This window comes from Orycteropus afer, unplaced genomic scaffold (genome assembly GCF_000298275.1).
Source record: "Orycteropus afer afer isolate SDZICR_OR568_19922 unplaced genomic scaffold, OryAfe1.0 scaffold00258, whole genome shotgun sequence".
Lineage (NCBI taxonomy): Eukaryota > Metazoa > Chordata > Mammalia > Tubulidentata > Orycteropodidae > Orycteropus > Orycteropus afer.
The window spans coordinates 1,820,698-1,831,047 of NW_006921845.1; the positions used below are offsets into that span (position 1 = coordinate 1,820,698).

The window sequence follows — 10,350 nt, forward strand, 5'->3', positions numbered from 1 at the left end:
AGGCTTCACATAGGCAAGTTCAGCCAAAGTAAGCCCTTTTGCCATCAATGAGCTCTCCAAGGAGAACTGGACCAACAAATCTTAACAAAGGCTGGAATCAAATCCAGTGCCAAAAAAAAAAAAAAAAAAAAGCACAGGAGGGAAATTCTAAGCTCCTCCAGAATACAGTTAACTGGATTTCTTCCTGCCATTAAGCCCAGCCGCACCAGCGTACAAGGTTCCTTTCTGGCTTCTGCCCACCCTCATCAAAGTTGTTCTTTATCGACTATTATCAAAGCTGTGCCAGCCACTCTCTCTAGGTTGCCTTCTTATCTGATTAAATGGAATATTATGTTAAATATTCAGCCATCCCGGTACTGGCTGTGTGGGTGTGCTGGATAAAATCTTCATGAAAACGCCATCACAGGGTCATTTGTTTAATTTCAATTCTGGAAAATGTAAAAATAGAACAAGCTGCCGTGAGAGGTTGAGGCTTGACAGCTTCAATGGGAAGGCCTCCACAGCACAAAAACTCGCAGGGCCTCTGGCTCACTGGCTTTCTTCCCCGCCAGAGGAAAAGGGGAAGGGACCAAACCTGAAAGCCAGGTGCTGCTTTCACTCATTTTCTGCCTTTTTCCTCTTGTGCCATTTCTTTTTTTCTCTCTGTATCTTCCTCTTACCCCATCTGTTTCCTCTCACTTCTCCCACTTGCTTGCTTCCTCTTTCTGCCACCTCCTCCCCTCCTTTATCATTTCTACTTGTCTTTTCTCATTTTCTCCTTCCTAGGACTGTTTCTTCTCCCAGACCTCTGGCACCCTCTGGCCTCCCTTGCCTTACAGAGCATCCTGTCTTCAGGTTCACTGGGCCTCACAAACTTTTAGGAATTGCTCTTTCCCCCATCTCCATATCCTGCCCCTTCTTCAAGTTCCAGACACAGAAGATGCCTAGAAAAAAGGAATGTCAGAGATCATTTAGGTCAAAGGATAGAGGAACTGTTGTTGGTGCTGTTGTTGTTAATTGACATTGAGTCGATTCCTACTCACAGAGACCTCATGTACAGAATAGAACTGCTTGCTTTACATAGTTTTCAAGGCTGTCACTTTTCAGAAGCAGATCACCAGGCCCATCTTCTGAGGTGCCCTTGGGTGTGTTTGAATTACAAATCTTTTGGCTAGTAATTGAACACTTAACCATTTGCACCACTCAGGGACTCCTAGAAGAGCTGGAGGGATTACCTTTTTTTCATCTTCCCTTATCTAGCCAAATATGTTTATTATTCACTGAGCTTAGCAGCTTCAAGTGAGTAGGAGGGGCCATGCAGATAGTACATCAGTAGTCTTATTTTTTGGACAAATTGATTTTTTATTATATATGTGTGTGTATGTGTGTGTGTGTGTGTGTATATATATATAATGTGTGTGTGTGTATATATATATATATATATATATACACACATATATATATATATACCTAAATTGCACTTTTCAAATCTGATTCTTGAAGTACACTAATGTTGTTGTTGTTGTTGTTGTTGTTATGTGCCGTCGAGTCAGCCCTGACTCATAGGACCCCTCCTTGGGTTTCTGAGGCAGTATCACTACGGAAGTAGGATTGCCCAACCCATCTCCAAATCAACCTTATAACAATTCTGGCCAGAAAGGGTAACTTCGTCATTACCAGAGGCTACAGAGCAATGCCAAAAGCCCACACAGGTGCTCGAAGGAGGGAAACACTTCCAGCTTCATGCCTGTCGGAGTCTCAGAAATTTTCCACTATTTGACCTAGTTTCACATAAAACATTCTGGTTGTTTCAAGCTTGTTAATATGGCTGGTGAAGCCAACTCAGCTTAGCTCGTTCAATATGCCTGAAACAGGTTTCTTGCTGAGATGCCTGTGAACAACGGGAGACAGCTTTCTCCTTACTGTGGATCATCAGCAATTTCTGTCTGAAGTCAGAGTTTCACTGTTGCTTTGAAAAGGAAAGCCTAAGGGAACAGGTGGTTAACAGACCACTAACTCACAAATGCTTCCAATACCTATTGAGCCAAGTCAACAGAAAAGACCTTAAATTTCTGCTTTTATTGCTATTTTACAAATCTGTACCTAAGTCTACTGCCAAGTGTTCCACCATCTAGAACAAGATCTCTATTATCATACACACCAAATGAGGCTTTAATAAATTAAGGCGACCCTCATAAGCACATGTGACTGCTCAGGATCCATTTCCTAAAGCATCTCTCTCCCTTTGCTGTAACCATATTTCCACCCTCCTACCTCTTATCGACAACATTAATTCATTTTGTAGCTGTTCAATGAACAACTACCAGTGACAAAGCACAGTGGATAAGGAGGCATCCCTTAGAAGCCAGAGCCTTGTATAGACCAAAATAAAGGGTATATGGAACTTTGGCTTCTGAAAATACGTGCAGTGTTTCTGCTTTATCCGTATTTAGGGCTCTAGGTCAAATCAAGGAAGTTATGTTTTCATTCCAATGTGAAGAATGACCATGCCAAAGCAGAAAATGAAATGTGGATTCCAATGTAGCAATCCACAGGTGCAAAAAGAAGGCAGAGGGAGAAAGAAAAGATACTGATGAAACCAAAATGGTAAGGACCATGAGATCAGGATAAAGAATAAATAAGGTTGTGTAGGCACCCAAACAGAGAGCAATGCCTCCAAGAGGGCAATTCATAGCAGATTTGTCAACAGCATCCAAAGCCACAACAGCTGAAAATGACATGTCACCTTTGTGAAAGCAGCAGACAGTGGGAGCAGAGTAGAGGAAACACAGCACTGGAGGACAGCTGTGCCCCAGGGCTGTCAATTTCAGTTATAAGTATACATGCCAGCAGATATGTGTGGTGGGAGAGCCTCAATGAAGAAGCATAACCACGAGCTCATCTGGCAGGACATCAAATGACTGCTATTTTCCAAAGGAAACGCTGGAAGGTGGTGGCAGGGACCAATGCCATCTCCCTGTGAAGAAACAATTTCATTTAAGGCCTGTGATCATTGACTACAGCTGCGCAAGAAACCAAATTTGAGGACACCTCAAACTGAGGTGGGGACACTGATGGTTCAATGTTAGAATTCTCGCCTCTATGAAGGAGACCTAGATTTGATTCTCAGCCAATACCCCTCAAGCACAGGCAACACCGTGTGTCAGCAGAGGCTTGTGTGCTGCTATGATGCTGAATAGGCTTCAGTGGAGCTTCCAGACCAAAAAAAGACTAGGAAGAAAAGCCTGATGATCTACTTAGGAAAAAAATCAGCAACTGTACATAGGTTCACCATGAGTTGCGGCAACACAAAGGCAGCAAACAACAATAACAATCAAATTGGGGTACTACAACAACACCCCAGTTTGGCTAGGTTTTCAATGCTAACACTGAAGCCCAGCCCCAAAATCTCTAAAATCAAATAGTTTTTGAGTGTATAAATGGGAAAACCAGAACTGCCACATACCCTTTTGAGATCCTCAATCTCTTGAATACCAAGGATGCCCCAGCACTCTCTGCCCAAGTTCAAAGTTGAGGACAAGAGCTTCTGAGCATGTTACAAAGTAAATGAAACAAGGGGAGGCTTCAGGCAGGCACTGATAACCTACCTCACTGGCACACCACCAAACACAGCTAGTGAAAGTTCTGAAAGGCAGTGTTGCTGACTTGGATAGGGACATTTTGTATGAGCAAGAAACATGGCCACCAAGTAAGAAACTAAGGCAGGAGGCACAACTGCATAAAGGGAATAAACTTTAACCTCACCTAGATTCTGACTTATTCATACAAAGAAACAGATTTCTACACTTTGCCCTCTAACCTCCTAAATGATATTTAATGGGGGAATAAAAAGAGAAAAACAAGTGATAGTAGAACAGTGTGAGTGCCTCTCTTTTAGTGTGTCTGTCCCTTAGTGAGCCTTGAGATCAGAGGCATGGCAAAGTCTGCTTTTGGGGTTAAAAAAAAAAAAAAACTCACTGTAGAAATTCAGCACTTCCAACTTGTTTCAAACATTCACTTTCCTCAACTCAGAGAGAGCCCTAGCTGATATATGCCCCTCCTGAAAAGCCCACAAACAGAAGGGGCCTCATTGATGAAATACTGTACCAAAAAAGTGATATGCCATTGGAGGTGCTGGGAGAGGAGACAGCTCAGCTCCCCACATAAATTTCTTTGTCCTTGCCCAGAGTGGTAGGAGTTTTACATCTGCTGCTATCATGAAAATATATTTTTTTACAAGTTATTATTATGATTTCTTTGGAAAAATACAGGGATCTTTCAAGTACATGTGATATATACAATGCTCCCATTATACCCCTCTTCAATACTGGACCTGAGATGGAATTAGGCCTTACCAGTACCCAGCTCTACCAGAAATCAGAGCCTAAGGGGGCATGCAATGAACTGCGTGTTCTTATGGTACCTTGGGGCTTTGGTTTTCTCCACGAGGGCTCTGCACCTTACTGAGGAACTTTCTGAAGAAAAATGTTTCTCCAGGCAAGAGACTGGCTGATGATTGCAAACAATTTCAGTCTAATAACCACACCTCCTCATCACTTCATCTACTTCCTAAGAGTAACTAACTCACTTTCTCCTGGAATGGGAACCCATGCATCCCTAGGTCCAAACTACGAATTCCTGCAATTCCCAGACCGTCCACCTCCACCCTAGGAGGAAATCAAACAAACATCAGGGGCAGGAAGATGTCTCCCATAACATGGCAAGGAAATAGAATGTCTCGCTAGATAAATCCCATGATGTCCACTTTGTCTTTCTCTCAAATCTCGGATTTCTCTCATTCAAACAAAGGTTATGGATTGAAGATTGATGGAGGTGACCTGGTGAAGTGAGGGAAACACTGTCCTGAACAAGGAAAGTCAGTGTCCCCAGTTTAAACTTTTACCAGAAAGTTGGAGAGAAGCAGATATAATAATCCCCATGCCCCTAATCCCAGCCTCACTCTCTTGCCCTGAGCGCAGATTCAGAATTGAATGGAGAAAGAAGCCAGTTTAGCCATCTCTGGAAATTCAAGGAGGAGGGAGGTTGTTTCTCCCAGTGGTTTTCTGAGGACACAAATTCTGTTTTCGGACACCACAGCCAGACCACAATCCATGTTAATAGCTTTACCATGCCCTCTGGTAACTTTGATGCTGCGCTAAAAAATTCTAATGAGAATATTCAGCAGCCCCCCACCCCACCCCCATCAAATGTTTCCACACTAGGATCTCTCTTCCTCACCCCTGGGCATCCAAGTGAGTTCCTCAGAGGACTCGGGAAGGTTAAAAAGTTCTTACCTGGGTCTGCTGGGCGAGGCACTCATGTAGCCAGCCAGTACCGGTGCGCTGGGTCAACGACTTCCAGGGCGCACCAGATGCTGCCTCCCGTTCACCACACCTCCCCGTAAGCCTGACTCCCAGAGCACAGCCAGCCCCATGTAGAGACCGGGAGGGAGACAGACCCCGAGGACGCCCGAACCTGAGCGAGCCCGGGTGCGCGAGAGTCCCGGGGACGCGGCGGAGGGTGGGAGGCCGGGAGGTGGCGCAGCGCCGCGCGGGTCTCGGTGCACCTCCTCGGTGCCCTCCTGTGCACTCTCCTGGTCCGACGACCGTTTGCTCCCAGGCTGGGCGGGGACCGCTCGGCGGAGGAAGCGGAACTCCCCCACTGTTCGTGGGCGCCGAGGCTCCTACAGTCTCGGTATCTAGTTGTTACAGCCGCTCGTTCCCTCTTTCTATATATATATTCCCCCCTCCCTGTTCTTCTGCGTCTCTGTGTCGTCCCTGACTTTACCTCTGTGGTTTCCGCTGCGTTCTCCAGCTCCAGTCTCCCGCTCTCCCGCCTCCCCCTCACCCCAGGCCCCCTCTCTCCTCTCTCTCTCTCTTCTCCTCCTACCTCCCTCTCCCTTTCTCGGCGGACCAGTTGAAGCCTGCTGCCAGGATTCTCCCGCTATTGCCTCGCTCCACCATTGAGCACTGCAATGTGATTTGGGAACACAACCGAACAGCTCCTTTAAAACAAGACCGTCAAGTTGAATGCGGAAACCGACACTATTAAGTACCGCTGCCTTGTAGCTAGGAAGAGATCAGTTATTAGCCCATCTGTAAATCAGGCTAACCGGATTCGCACAAAGCTTCAAAAAGGAGCGGGGGAAAGGCGAATGGAACAGATTGGCACAAGTCCACAGGTGACCTGCAGGATCTTCAGGATGGGGTGGAATCGGGGTTGGGTGGTGTGGAAATCATAGCACTGGAAAGCAGGACGGAACCTAAGGAGTCGTCAGTTTAAAAGTACTCTTTTTGCAGATGAAAAAAGGAAGCTCAGAGAGGTTAATAAAGTCTCTCAGGATCACACAGCTAGTTAGGGAAGTGGAGACTTGAGATTACCTGTCACCATGGGGTGGCCCAGGAGAGTTGTCAGGCTTCATAGCTCTCAGTTGCCCAAGACACCTCTTTCCCCAGAGGTCACCTAAGCCCATAAGGAAAACACTCCACTTTCGCATGAACCCCTTCGAAAAACCTCCCTCTTCTAGAAAAGCCAAGAAGAATGACAAGACACCAGAGGTGCCCCCTGCCGGACTGATTTTCCAGCCACCAAAGGGAAACCATGAAAGGGTCAAATGACAAATCCTCTTTCGTTGCTACATCTTCCAGAGTCCCAGCTAAAAAGATCTGCTTTAAAAACTCCCATTTTCCATTTATTATTATACACCTTCCTACCATCTATAACATCATTCTGACCACCCTCTGACAGAGATATTTTCATATTACCCACAAGAGAGCACATTTTCCCCATCTGCTTCTTACACATACACTAAAATACTACCTGGCAGTATCAGCCTATAAATGGAAGGGGCTTCCTCACTGAAAGTATGCCAGCGGGGTTTAGCATTAATTCTCCCTTCCCAGACGATGTTATTATCTTTGGCAGGGTTTTCTCACTTACAAATATCCTTCCTTTGGCATTTCATAACCCAACAACTGGGCTTTTTTGGAACTGTTTCTCAAAGTAATACTATTTGACACCATCAACAGTTCCTTCCAGCTAGGTGGTTTCCAATATTTTGCAATACTCATTAAGCTATGCTCTCTTTTGAGAATTTATGATACCTATTCCACAATTACGTACACTGAGGTAACTCAGAGAAGAATAAAACCTCCTGTGAGGTTATATCATAAATCAAGAAAAGTTCCTGTTTTCAAACATGGGCTTAGAGGTGAATAGCAGAGTAAAAGTTTGAACTCTAGAGTTGATACCCCCAGCTCCATCATTTATTATGTAAACCTCTTAGAGATTTCATACCTGTACTTACTAGCTGGGTAACTCTAATCAACTATAAGCGTTACTTAACTATCACTCTCCTTCTCTCTTAATCCAAGCTATCTTAATCTCTGAAATAGAGATAATAGAAATATATCCCTCATAGGACTGTTGAGAGGATTAAATAAGATCATTCATGTAAAACATTTAGCATTGGGCATGGCAGTTAATAAGCATCCAAGTATTAGTTTCAACCTCTTTATCTCCAGTTACCAGTTGTGTGATCCTGAACACTTTTCTATGTCTCATAAAGTTGCAAAGATTACCATAACATCTATAAATTACCTGACACATTGTAAATGGTGAATATATGTTAGTGATGTTCTTCCTCTTTCTAAACTGCTCAAAGTTTATCTTTCCCTGGAAGCTACACCACCTCATCTCAATCCCTCATGATCTCATTCATTCTTTACAGAAGACCTTGCTGTACTATTCGGTTTCATTTAAGTGTGTTTACATATTTTTCACATTCCCTCGTTCATTTAGCAAAACTTTATTAAACATTTATTATGTATTGCTAGGCAGTATGCTCTACTCTGATCTGCATATATTTCTTTTATCTGATTTTCAATACACAGAAGATTAGGAATGTGTTTTCCATGTGTTTTGATTCCTCACTATTGCCTGTAGATGTAAACATAGTCATAGATTGATTGAACTAGAAGGAAGCCTGGAGACTGTATGGGTCAACTTTTTTCATTTTATAGCCCAGAGAGGATAACTGACTTACAATGAAGTAGTTGTGCCCTAATTCAGTGCTCCTTGCACTACACAAACATTTCATAGTATCTGTTCCATGGAACACTAGTTCTTTGGGATGTTATAGATGTCATTCCAACAAAGTGTTCTAAAGCCAAATATATTTGAGATATAATGGGTTAGGCAATATACATCATGTTATGTGTGTGGGCATGCATGTGTGTGTGTGTGTGTGTGTGTGTGTGTGTTGGTTATTTTGGCAGTGTTTTCTTAGAAATAAATAAATAACTGCAAGACTTTTCAGCACTTTTATCATATTTATGAGCACTGTGAATTTCCATGAGAGGGAGATAGTGTCTTACTACTTTTTCCTCTTCATCTCCTCCTCATCATCATCCTCCTTCTTTTTAAAAATAATATCTTATTGTATTTTCAGTGAAATTGTATGCAGCAAAACAGGTTCCCATTCAGCAACTTCTACACAAATTGTTCCATGATATTGGTTACATTCGTCATGTTGTATCAACATACTCATTATTTCTGTTCTGGTTGTTCCATTCCCATAAACCTAGAGCAGTTGGTCTCATAAAGATGATTTTTTAAAAAGAGTAAAGCTCATGATATGATCCTATACATAGAAAACCCCAAAGAGTGAACAAAAAAGTCCTAGAGCTAATGGAGGAATTTACCAATTACAGGGTACAAGGCCAACAAACAAAAAGCATTTGGGTTTCTATAGATCAGCAATGAGAAATCTGAAAGGGAAATTATAGAAACAATTACATTTACAATAGCATCTAAGAGAATAAAATACCTGAGAATAAATCTAACCAGGGACATAAAGGCCTTCTCATACAGGGTAAACTAAAACACTGTTGAAAGAGATCAAAGAAGACTTAAACAGATAGATAGATATTCCATGTCCATGGACTGCAAGATTTAATATTGTTAAGATGTCAGTACCACCCAAAGTAATCTATAGATTCAATGAATTCCTAATCAAAATTCCAATAACTTTTTCACAGAAGGAGAAAAATCAATCCTCAACTTTATATGAAATGACAAGAGGACCTAAATAACTGAAACAATGTTGAAAAAGAAGAAGAAAAAAGAACTCACACTTCCTAATTTTAAAGCATTCTATACAACTACAGAAATCAAAACAGCCTGGTACATGTATAACAATAGACATTAGACCAATGGAACAGAATCGAGGTTCCGGAAAGAATCCCACACATCTATAGTCAATTGATTCTTTTTTTTTTTTTTTTTGTGGTGAAAAAATTTATATTTAGAATTAGCCAGCTGGACTCGGTTTAGATGATCCCAACTTTGTTGGCAACATCCAAAGTGTCATAGTAAGGAGCCAGTCGAACATATATATGCCTTCTCTCCATCAGGCCTGATCAAGGTGTTAACCTTTGCCACATCAGTGTCATAGAGCTTCTTCACAGCCTGTTTGATCTGGTGCTTGTTGGCTTTGACATCCACAATGAACACAAGTGTGTTGTTATCTTCTCTCTTCTTCATGGCAGACTCAGTAGTTAGAGGGAACTTGATGATGGCATAGTGGCCAGGCTTGTTTCTCCTGGGGGCGCTCTTCCGAGGATAGTTGGGGTGCCTGTGGAGCCTCAGTGTCTTAGGCCACGGGAAGGTGGGTGACGTGCAGATCTTCTTTTTTTGTGTGGCTGTGGACGCCCTTCAGCACTGTCTTCTTGGCCTTCAACGCCTTTGCTTTGGCTTCATTTTTGGGAGGGGCAGGGGCTTCCTTCTTCGCTTTCGGAGCAATCTTCGTAAAAAGCTATATAGTCAATTGATTCTTTTTTTTTTTTTATCTTTAACTAACAGAAATTTATTTTCTCACAGTTTAGGAGGCTACAAATCTGAATTCAAGGTGCCGGCTCTAAGGGAAGCCTTTCTCTCCATTAGGTCTGCAGGAAGATCCTTGACTCTTCTGAGTTTCTGCTCCTGGGAGAACTTTAGGTGGCTTGACATTTCTCTTCCTCCATCTTTGCTCTTTTTAGTCTCTTTTATATCTCAAAAGAGCTTGACTCAAGATACATCATACACTAATTCTGATTTATTAACATAAAAAATCCAAAATGGGATTACAACCACAGGCATGTTGTTGTTGTTGTTGCTAAGTGCCGTCGAGTCATTTCCGACTCATAGCGACCCCATGCACAGCAGAACGAAACACTGCCTGATCCCGCACCAGCCCCACAATTCCTGCTATACTCGAGCCCATCATCGCAGCCACCGTATCAATCCATCTCCTTGAAGGCCTCCCCCTCTTTCGTCGACCCTCCACCCTACCAAGCATGACATCCTTCTCCAGGGAATGGTCCCTTCTTACAA

General features: G+C 42.9%; 1 pseudogene; it reads right to left on the reverse strand.

Moving 5' to 3' along the window:
- Positions 1–9,308: 9,308 nt before the first annotated feature.
- The window catches only part of LOC103204767, a 169,866-nt pseudogene continuing 168,824 nt past the window's right edge, over positions 9,309–10,350 (reverse strand).